We start from the raw sequence: 10,445 nt of genomic DNA on the forward strand, positions 1-10,445 counted from the left end.
TAGTGAAAATATGAGTTCGAGAACGTTAGTGACAATCAACTTTCTCACTAACGTTCCAAAGTAAAAGCCATGTTAACCTCAACGTTAGTGGCACAAACGTTGCCACCAACGTTGCCTCTAGGTCCTTCGCACACGTTATTGGGACTTAACTTTCCCAATAATGTTGAAAAGCCCCCATTGCTCCTACGTTAGAGCCCACGTTAACTTAGTTAACGTGGCTCTTTAACGTGGGCTTGCCATCCTTCGAGAACGTTAGTGACATTCAATATTGTCACTAACGTTCCAATGTGCCCCCATGTCTCACGTTAGAATCCACGTTAACTAGGTTAACGTGGCTTATAACGTGGCCATGCTTAGCCATCCCCAACGTTAGTGACAATGTTGAGTGTCACTAACGTTGGCTCATCATTCCTCATCCACGTTAGCTTCCACGTTAACTAAGTTAACGTGGGAATTAACGTGACTCATAGTGGCTTGTGTGGCTCCTTCTAACATTAGTGACAATGTTGAGTGTCACTAACGTTGGCCATCACCTTCTTTTCTCACGTTAACCTCCACGTTAACTAAGTTAACATGGAAGTTAACGTGGCTCCTTGGCGTTGTGTGGTTGCTTCCAACGTTAGTGACAATGTTTGGTGTCACTAACGTTGTCGACCACTCTTGCCTCTTCACGTTAGCTTCCACGTTAACCAAGTTAACGTGGCATTGTGCACTTAGGCCAACGTTAGTGACAATGTTGAATGTCACTAACGTTTGCTTCTTTTTCCCCTTTTAACGTTAGAGTCCACGTTAACTAACGTTTGCTTCTTTTTCCCCTTTTAACGTTAGAGGCCACGTTAACTAAGTTAACGTGGACTCTAACGTGGCCACTTGTGAGCATTGGCCAACGTTAGTGATAATGTTAAGTGTCACTAACGTTGGCTCAAATTCCCTTCTTCACATTAGAGTTCACGTTAACTTAGTTAACATGACTCTTAACGTGGGTAATGATGGCTTCGAGAGCGTCATTGGCAGTTACTTTTCTCATTAACTTTGCAAGTTACCTCCCATTCCTTGCTTCCTTTGGTCCTGAAATCAGGCAATAGAGTGCATCAAAGTTCTAGTCCAAGTCATGGGTAATGCAGAATACAATTTGTCACTAAACTCATGCAAAATCTTCATGAAATCATGTAAAATGCACAATGTATGCTTGAATCAAGGTGTAAGTGAATATCTACCCAAAACTAGCTTATTTCCTAAGAAAATGCATGAAACTATCCTAAAAACAGTAAAGAAAAGGTCAGTAAAACTGGCCAAAATGCCCTGGCATCACAACACCAAACTTAAAGCTTGCTTGTCCCTAAGCAAGTACTGGAACAAGAGAATGATGAATGGGATACCAAGAGAAATGAGTCATTCTTGTGGAAGTCATGTCCCTGGTTTTATGGTGGTTTCATGCATAGCAACTTAGGTTCATTCCTGGCTTTCAGACCTTTATCATATCCTAGAATACTCACTATGATTGCATCCATGAAACTTTTATTTATTGATCCTTTTGTTGTTATTTCAGGGCTTATTTGTGTTCTTAGACTAAGTGTTCTGTAAGGGGGCAACTCTTTAAGATAAGCTTTCAGCCAACACTCCCGAACCAGTTGGTTCAAGGTGCCAGGTGTTGAGACACCCCTAAGGACTTACTCCCTCAAGTCTCTCCCCCATACATACACACCACAGGCATATAGTTTATTCATTTTCTTTTCTTGAGGCCTTGGTGTCCAGCACCTCTTTGGGTTACTAAATGTTCTGTGGTGAGGGTTACTCTTGATAGTGGACTTTCAGCTGATAATCCCGAGTTAGTTAACCCAAGTTACCAAGTGATAAGGCACCCCTAAGAGCTTATTAGTCCAAGTAGATCCCTCACACAGGAACACCACAGACACATGCCTCAAGATTTAAAACCATTGGTGCCTAGCCTTATTGCTTAGTCTTTTTCTTTTATTCCTCAACTTTGATTGTTCTTTCCCTTTTTCTTATTATGATCTTCTTATTTATCTAGTCTTATGGGGTGTGTCTCAACTATATTATTCATGACAGATAGTTGTCTTCCCACCTTATGGTTGAACCAACTTAGCTAACTTATGATCACACCAAAAACTCATGAATGCACTTCCATATTATGAACTCCACTCTGGTCTTTTTTAAAAAACACACTCATTCTCTTTTTCATTTGATTTAAAGGGACAAACATACAATTAAGTAAGGAGATGGTGTAGTAACATAAAGACTAGCACAAAGAAACTTTCTTCAATACCAAAAACTTAAAAGACAGAATTGAAAAAGGTTTAAACATAACATGGAAGCAAGTTCTATTTCATACAAGATCTTCCTTATTTAAAACATATGGAACAAAGAAGGAACTCCACCACCTTTTACTCTTGTGGTCGTCCATGCTCTTTTCCTTGCTTGTCCTCCTTGTTTCCTCTTGCATTTCCTCGCATCCGTGCCAATCTTGCTTGCTTCCAAGCCTCAAGTGCCTTCCTCACTGACTCATGACTCTCTTCCACCCTTTGTCTTTCCTCTCATGCTAATTCATCCTTCATTTCTTCATACCGGGCTATTCCTGGATGCAATATTGGCAGCTGTCCTACTAAGTAGCCGAGCCTGGCTTGAGTGTTTATGTGATGTCCTGCCTCGCTCATGTAAACTCCTTCTGCGAATGCCCTTTGCTCGTCCAATAGTTCTGCCTGTTCTATTTGTCTTCGATGCATCTCATGTATGTGTCCCCCTTGATGTGCTTGGATGTTGATTAGCCTCTGGATGGATTCTTCTTGCTCATTTTGCCTTTGTTCCATCCTGTTGAATGTTTCTCCCCATTGTTGTCCTTGACTTAGTTGCTGTTCCATCATTTGCCTTTGCCACTCACCTTGCTGAGTCACCCATCTTAAGAGTGCTTCCTCTTGCTGCCCCATGATCTGTAGTTGAAGCTCTTTCTGTGCTCCTTGGCTTTCCAAATATTGTCTAGACAAGCCATCAATGCCTTCCTGCAATTGGTGCATGTCCAAGGTCTGTTGTGCTTGCCCCTCTAAGACTTGTCCTTCCACTACTTGAGGGGCTGTCCTCTTCCTTTGCTTTCGTTGAGGCAGGGGGGATGCTGTAGCATTCATCCTTCGTACAGTTATTGGGATGCCTTCCTTTATCCACATGGGGTCCTCATCTTCAAAAACTACCCCAGCTTTCTTGCATATTCGGTAAATAGTGCTGGGGTAACCTAACGTTCCTCTTGAGTCGCTTTTCTCTGCCATCTTTCTAATGCCTTCAGCTATGAGTTCATGAACCTTGATTTCTCCTCCCTTTCAGTATACAGTGCACCATCGTGGCTCTCTTGATATTCACCTCCGAGTTATTTCCAGCTGGGAGAATAGACCTTCTCACTAGCTCAAACCACCCCTTAGCTTCAGGAGTAAGATCTGTTCTCTTGATGAACTTTGGTTTCTTTCCCGCACCCCTTTCCCAGTCAGCTCCGGGTACACAAATGTCTCACAAAATGTGGTCATAATTGGGGTTGTCCAATCTTGAGTGATAACTTTCTTCTTCAAACTGTATAGACCGTAACTTCAGTGCCCTCATGACACTCATAGGACCAAAATCCACCATCTTTCCTCTCACAAAGCTTGTATATGACTCATCTTTCTTATCATATCGGACCGCATTTGCATAAAATTCTCTTATGAGATTTGCATTCACCTTAGTGACAAGGTCAGTGAGGAGCTCCCATCTTCTCTTTTCTACCTTCTCTGTGATTTCAGGGCACTCAGTTTTCTTCACTTGAAATCCCAGCTCGTAAATGATTTCTTTGTCAACCATCCACCCGTATTGCAATGCATGATGCAAGCTTCTAAATCTCTTTTCGTCATACGGGTGCTGCTCCATGGGTTCCTTTCCCTTCCTTCTTTTAGAACTCGAAGACGCCATGAATGATAGTTAATATGTGAAGGTGGTAAAGTTGTGGAGACTTTTGGTTGTTTAGGGTTTTATTGCAATGAAGAGAGTGAGGGGGGAAATGTTTGTAATGGAGTAGTTACTTGATGGACGGTTGGGGTTATGCATGGACAAAAGACAAGGATCATTACTTTATGATGGAGATTGCTCGGTCTTTTAGGGGTCCCATTTTTCCAATGTTGCATGGCAACATTTTCCAATGTATTCCCTTTTTAGAACAAGTGTGTAGCCCCTCCTTTTTTTGTGTCCGATCCTTCTTTGTTTAGTTGTCCAATCCATCCCTTTTAATGCTTCTTTTCTTTTCCTATAAAGATAAAATAAGAAAAGTAAGACATAATATCAAAAAGACAATTTAGCCTTTACAGCAATAATTAATAAAGAAAAGAAAAGATTAGATTGTTTATTCATGAACTCCAACTAAATAACTAACTGTGTATCCTTATATGCATTTTGGTGGCACCATGGGGTGACACCAAACTTAATTTGAAGCACTGTGATGAAAAGTTCTGTTCAAAGCTCCAAGACTAGCATGCTCTATGTTGCATTCATGCTTTCTTGGTACGCTTTGAACACCAAACTTGTTCTTCACTATATATACTGCAATATAAGAACGTCACCAAGTTTGGGTTGGAATTTATGAATATTGACTTATTTATTAGTAAAAGCTAATAAAACATGGGTTGTCTCCCATGAAGCACTTCTTTAGCGTCACTAGCTTGACGTTTCTCCTTCATCAGGGAGGTTGATAATGCTTCAAGTCCTCCCCTGTTGCCTTGGACTTATATCCATTGGTTGTATCAATGATCTCTACATGTTCCAAGGAGAGGACTCTGTTAATAGTGAAGACCTTAGGTAACTGAGATGGTACAGTGGGGAGATCAGGTGGGATATCTGGAAAGTAAGCTGAGATCACTTTATCTCCTGGAGAGAAATCTTCCGTAGGGATCTTCTTGTTCCTCCACCCCCTTGGTACCTTCTTCTTTGTCTCTTTTGATGCTTCCCTGCTCTTGGAAACTTCTTCTTCTAAGTGAATTTTGTTGTTGTCTTCACATGCCTCTGGTAGTTTAGGTTCCTCCAGCTTCTCCTTGAGCTGTGATGATTGCTGTTTGCCTTGTTCATCATTCAGTGGGGTTTTCGGATGCGTTGGTGGTGCCTCAGTGCTTGTTTCCTCTGCCAGCATCTCATTATGATCATTGCTTGGTTCTTTATTTTCTTGGTCAGCTTCTTGGGAGAGTTTGAAGACATTGAAGCTGAGTTGTTCATCATGGATCCTCAATATTAGCTCCCCTCGCTCCACATCTATGAGTGCTCTGGCTGTAGCTAGGAATGGTCTTCCCAATATGATTGGGTGAGTGTGACTCTCTTCCATGTCCAAGATGACAAAATCTGTTGGGAGGTAATATTTCCCAACCTTTAACAACACATTTTCCACCACCCCTATTGCTTGTTTTTGAGTTTTGTCAGCCAGCCTGATGACCACATCTGTGGGCAATATCTCATTGATCTGCAGTCTCTTCACCAGGGCTAAGGGTATTAAGTTGATGCTTGCTCCCAAATCGCAGAGTGCTCTATCAAACATTATTTCTCCTATGGCACAGGGGACATGAAAACTCCCTGGATCTTTTCTTTTCGTAGGCAACTATGGTTGAATAAGGGCACTGCACCCCTTGTTCATCACTATAGTCTGGCCTCCCTTGAGTGAGCTTTTCCTAGGAAGCAGCTCCTTCATATACTTGATATATGCAGGCATTTGTTGGATAGTTTTGATGAATGCTATGTTCACATGCAAAGATGCAAACAAGTCAAGAAATCTTGAGTATATTTTCTTCTCCACAGCACCATTGAGTAGTTGGGGAAAAGGTGCATAGAGTCTCAACAGCTCCTGTTTTGAGATTTCTGGTTCTTAGTAATCTTTTTCCACCTCCTCTACTAATGTATCTTCAGGTTGTTCTGACAGCTTACTTGGCTTGTCCTCAATCTCCTTATCACTTATAGTGACCATCTTGCAATCTTCCCATCTTACATTCTTTGTTTCACCTCTCGGATTCTTCTCTGTGTCACTTGGGAATCCATCTGTGGGTTTGGGAATTTGCTCAGAGAGATATCCTACTTGAGATTCCAACCTCTTGATTGTGTCTCCCTGGTTCTTGAAACTGGCTCGCACTTCCTCCTTGAACACCTTGTTGTCTTGGATATCCTTGCATATGCCTTCAAGTAGATTTTCAATCCTTGAGATTCTTTCATCAAGTGATGATAAGTCAGGCTGAGGAGGGTTGTTCTGGCCTTGATATGAATGTGGAGAGGTGTTGTTATTGGGATGTTGATATGGTCTAGATGTGAAATTGTTTGGATTTGGGCGTCTTTGATCCAGGCTTTGGTCTTGTTGATTTCTCCACCCAAAGTTTGGGTGATTCCTCCATCCTGGGTTGTAATTCTTGGAGTAAGGATCATGGTTCTGCCTAGGTGAATTCCCAATGTAGTTGGCTTGCTCCTGACTACCCTCTGCTTCTTCATTCACTCCTTCTTGGGTTGTTGATGAAGTGAAGATTGCTGCCACTTGGTTCCTCTCCATCTTCTTGGTGAGGTCAGCCAGCTGTTGGGTAATGAGCTTGTTTTGGGCCAACAGAGCATCTACATTATTTAGCTCCATTACTCCTCTTGTGTTTCCTCTTTCGGAAGCATAGAAGTAGTCGTTCTCTACTACTGTTTCAATGACATCTATAGCCTCCTCAATGGTTTTCTTCTTGTTCAAAGATCCTCCGGATGAATGGTCTACGGCCTTCTTTGACTCATAAGAGAGCCCTTCATAGAAAATGTGCAGCTGCACCCATTCGTTGAACATGTCAGGTGGACACCTCCTTGTTAGGTCTTTAAACCTCTCCCATGCTTCATATAGAGTCTCACCATCTTGTTGCCTGAAGGTTTGGACCTTAGCTCTCAGCCTATTGATTCTTTGAGGAGGGTAAAATCTTGCTAAGAATTTGTTCACCACGTCTTCCCAAGTTGTCAAGCTTTCCCTTGGGAAAGATTCCAGCCACTTGGCTGCCTTATCCCTGAGTGAGAATGGAAATAAAAGCAGTCTATAGGTGTCAGGATGAACACCATTAGACTTCACTGTGTCACATATTCTCAGGAAGGTGGTTAAATGTTGATTTGGGTCCTCTTGGACACTTCCATCGAACGAACAGTTATTCTGCACAAGGGTGATGAGCTGTGGCTTCAGTTCAAAATTGTTGGCATGGATGGTTGGCTTTTGAATGCTAATTCCACAGTTTCCTGGGTTTGGATTGATATAAGAGCCTAAAACTCTTCTATCCTCCCCAGTATGATTTGCTCGACCTCTTCCGCCATGGTTGTGAGCCTCTTCTTCATGATGGTTTTTCATGTTTTCTTCCATGTTTGGTTCAAAGTATTCCTCAAAGTGTTCCTCCTCTTCTTCAGCACCAACTACACGTTTCTCTCTTGCCTCCCTCCTTAGTCTAAGGAAGGTTCTCTCAGGTTCAGAATCAAAGGAAGTTGAAGCCCCGCTTCATCTCCCTAACATACAACCAACAAGTACAAGCAAAGAGAATAGGTGCAGAAAGTATATCTTTCAAAATTTCTGTTAGTGTGAGTGATGCGATATATCAAACAGTTAGTAGGTTAGTGAGATGAAATGTAAATAACAGAAAAAAATATAGGGGGAAAGGAAGAAATTAACTAAAACAGGAAGTAAATAACTCAAACAAAAATTTAAATCAAACAAAAATAAAATGCTCAATCTAGTTATCCTCCAATCTAATCATTGTTGATGCACAATCAATCCCCGGCAACGGCGCCATAAACTTGATGCACGGAAAACTTGTCTCATAACAAATTTCCTTTGGCAAGTGTACCGAATTTGTCGTCAAGTAAAAACTCACAATAGAGTGAAGTCGAATCCCACAAGGATTGATTGATCAAGCAACTTTAATTAGAGGAATGTTCTAGTTGAGCGAATCAGAAATTGAGTTGTGAATTGCAGAAAGTTAAATGCGGGAAAGTAAATGACAGAAAGTAAATTACAGAATCTTAAATGGGAATGGGGGAATTGCTCATAAATGTAAATGACAGAAATTAAAGAGAATGGGTAAGATCAGAAATGGGGAGTTCATTGGGCTTAGGAGATGTTGCATTCTCCGGATCAATCTCATTTACATCTCTTCCTCACTCAATGCACTCATTGATCTCCTTGGCAATCTTAAGTGATTGAATTACAATTTCTTGTAATTCAATCTCCCAAATCTTGATCAATAGCCAATTCCTTGGTCAATTGCTCATGAGAAGAGATGAAGTATGGTCACTGATTATACCATATGCATTTCCCAAATCAAGCATTGAGAGGATTATAGTCACATATCCATTCAAACACAATTTGGTCCAGCATGAGAAAGCATTTCTAGCTTGATCTCTTCATTCCTCTTCCATGGTTCAGAAGAGATCCAAGTATGAATAGTTTCTTTTCCAAGATAACTACCCAATTGGATAAAGATCGAAAGCTTTCAAGTTAAATCAAGAGAAAAGATAGAAGAAGAATAATGAAAACTAGTATTGATCCATCAAATTACAACAGAGCTCCCTAACCCAATGAAAGGGGTTTAGTTGTTCATAGCTCTGGAAAATGAAAACAAAGATGGGGAATACATAATGAAAACTAGAAGAGCAAAGAAAGTAAAATACAGGAAGTAGTTCTATGCTATTTTCCAACTCTCAGCAACCCCCCAAAATAATTCAAAGCTACTCCTATATATACTACTCTTCTCATCTTCTAGTTGGCTCTTCAAGTCTTGGGCCTTTGGATCTTGAGTTTGAAGCAGTTCTCTTCTTCATTTGGGCTTGGCTGTACTTGCAGAGAGAAAGTGTGAAGTGGGCAGAGATTTTAGCTCAGGACGTTAGGGTTGTTAACGTTTAGTGAAAATATGAGTTCAAGAACGTTAGTGACAATCAACTTTCTCACTAACATTCCTAAGTAAAAGCCACGTTAACCTCAACGTTAGTGGCACAAACGTTGCCACCAACGTTGCCTCTACGTCCTTCGCACACGTTATTGGGACTTAACTTTCCCAATAACATTGAAAAGCCCCCATTGCTCCTATCTTAGAGCCCACGTTAACTTAGTTAACGTGGCTCTTTAACGTGGGCTTGCCATCCTTCGAGAATGTTAGTGACATTCAACATTGTCACTAACGTTCTAATGTGCCCCCATGTCTCACGTTAGAATCCACGTTAACTAGGTTAACGTGGCTTATAACGTGGCCATGCTTAGCCATCCCCAACGTTAGTGACAATGTTGAGTGTCACTAACGTTGGCTCATCATTCCTCATCCACGTTAGCTTCCACGTTAACTAAGTTAACGTGGGAGTTAACGTGACTCATAGTGGCTTGTGTGGCTCCTTCCAACATTAGTGACAATGTTGAGTGTCACTAACGTTGGCCATCACCTTTTTCTCTCACGTTACCCTCCACGTTAACTAAGTTAACGTGGAAGTTAACGTGGCTCCTTGGGGTTGTGTGGTTGCTTCCAACGTTAGTGACAATGTTTGGTGTCACTAACGTTGTCGACCACTCTTGCCTCTTCACGTTAGCTTCCACGTTAACCAAGTTAACGTGGGAGTTAACGTGGCATTGTGCACTTAGGCCAACGTTAGTGACAATGTTGAATGTCACTAACGTTTGCTTCTTTTCCCCCTTTTAACGTTAGAGGCCACGTTAACTAAGTTAACGTGGACTCTAACGTGGCCACTTGTGAGCATTGGCCAACGTTAGTGATAATGTTAAGTGTCACTAACATTGGCTCAAATTCCCTTCTTCACATTAGAGTTCACCTTAACTTAGTTAACATGACTCTTAACGTGGGTAATGATGGCTTCGAGAGCGTCATTGGCAGTCACTTTTCTCATTAACTTTGCAAGTTACCTCCCATTCCTTGCTTCCTTTGGTCTTGAAATCAGGCAATAGAGTGCATCAAAGTTCTAGTCCAAGTCATGGGTAATGCAGAATACAATTTGTCACTAAACTCATGCAAAATCCTCATGAAATCATGTAAAATGCACAATGTATGCTTGAATCAAGCTGTAAGTGAATATCTATCCAAAACTAGCTTATTTCCTAAGAAAATGCATGAAACTATCCTAAAAATAGTAAAGAAAAGGTCAGTGAAACTGGCCAAGATGCCCTGGCATCACGATGCTGATGCCAGGGCTTCTTGGCCAGTTTCACTGACCTTTTCTTTACTGTTTTTAGCTTTGAATTGTTAAAAGAGTTCTGGAAGTTGGAAAAAGGGAACTACTCTCTGTATTTTACCTTCTCTGCTATTTCTAGTTTTATGATGTATTCTCCATCTCTGTTTTTATTTTCTAGAGCTATGAACAACTAAACCCCTTTCATTGGGTTAGGGAGCTCTGTTGTAATTTGATGGATCAATACTAATTTTCATTATTCTTCTTCTATC

At 41.1% G+C, this 10,445-nt stretch overlaps 1 non-coding gene across 1 annotated transcript; it reads left to right on the forward strand.

Annotated features, from left to right (window-relative positions):
• Window positions 1–6,815: 6,815 nt before the first annotated feature.
• Window positions 6,816–6,919, forward strand: LOC148555746 (small nucleolar RNA R71). Its single transcript, XR_015888268.1, has one exon. It is a non-coding gene; the product is annotated as a small nucleolar RNA R71 (small nucleolar RNA).
• The last annotated feature ends 3,526 nt before the right edge of the window (window positions 6,920–10,445 follow it).

The sequence above is a fragment of the Arachis ipaensis genome, chromosome B6 (genome assembly GCF_059453495.1).
Source record: "Arachis ipaensis isolate K30076 ecotype BB chromosome B6, ASM5945349v1, whole genome shotgun sequence".
Lineage (NCBI taxonomy): Eukaryota > Viridiplantae > Streptophyta > Magnoliopsida > Fabales > Fabaceae > Arachis > Arachis ipaensis.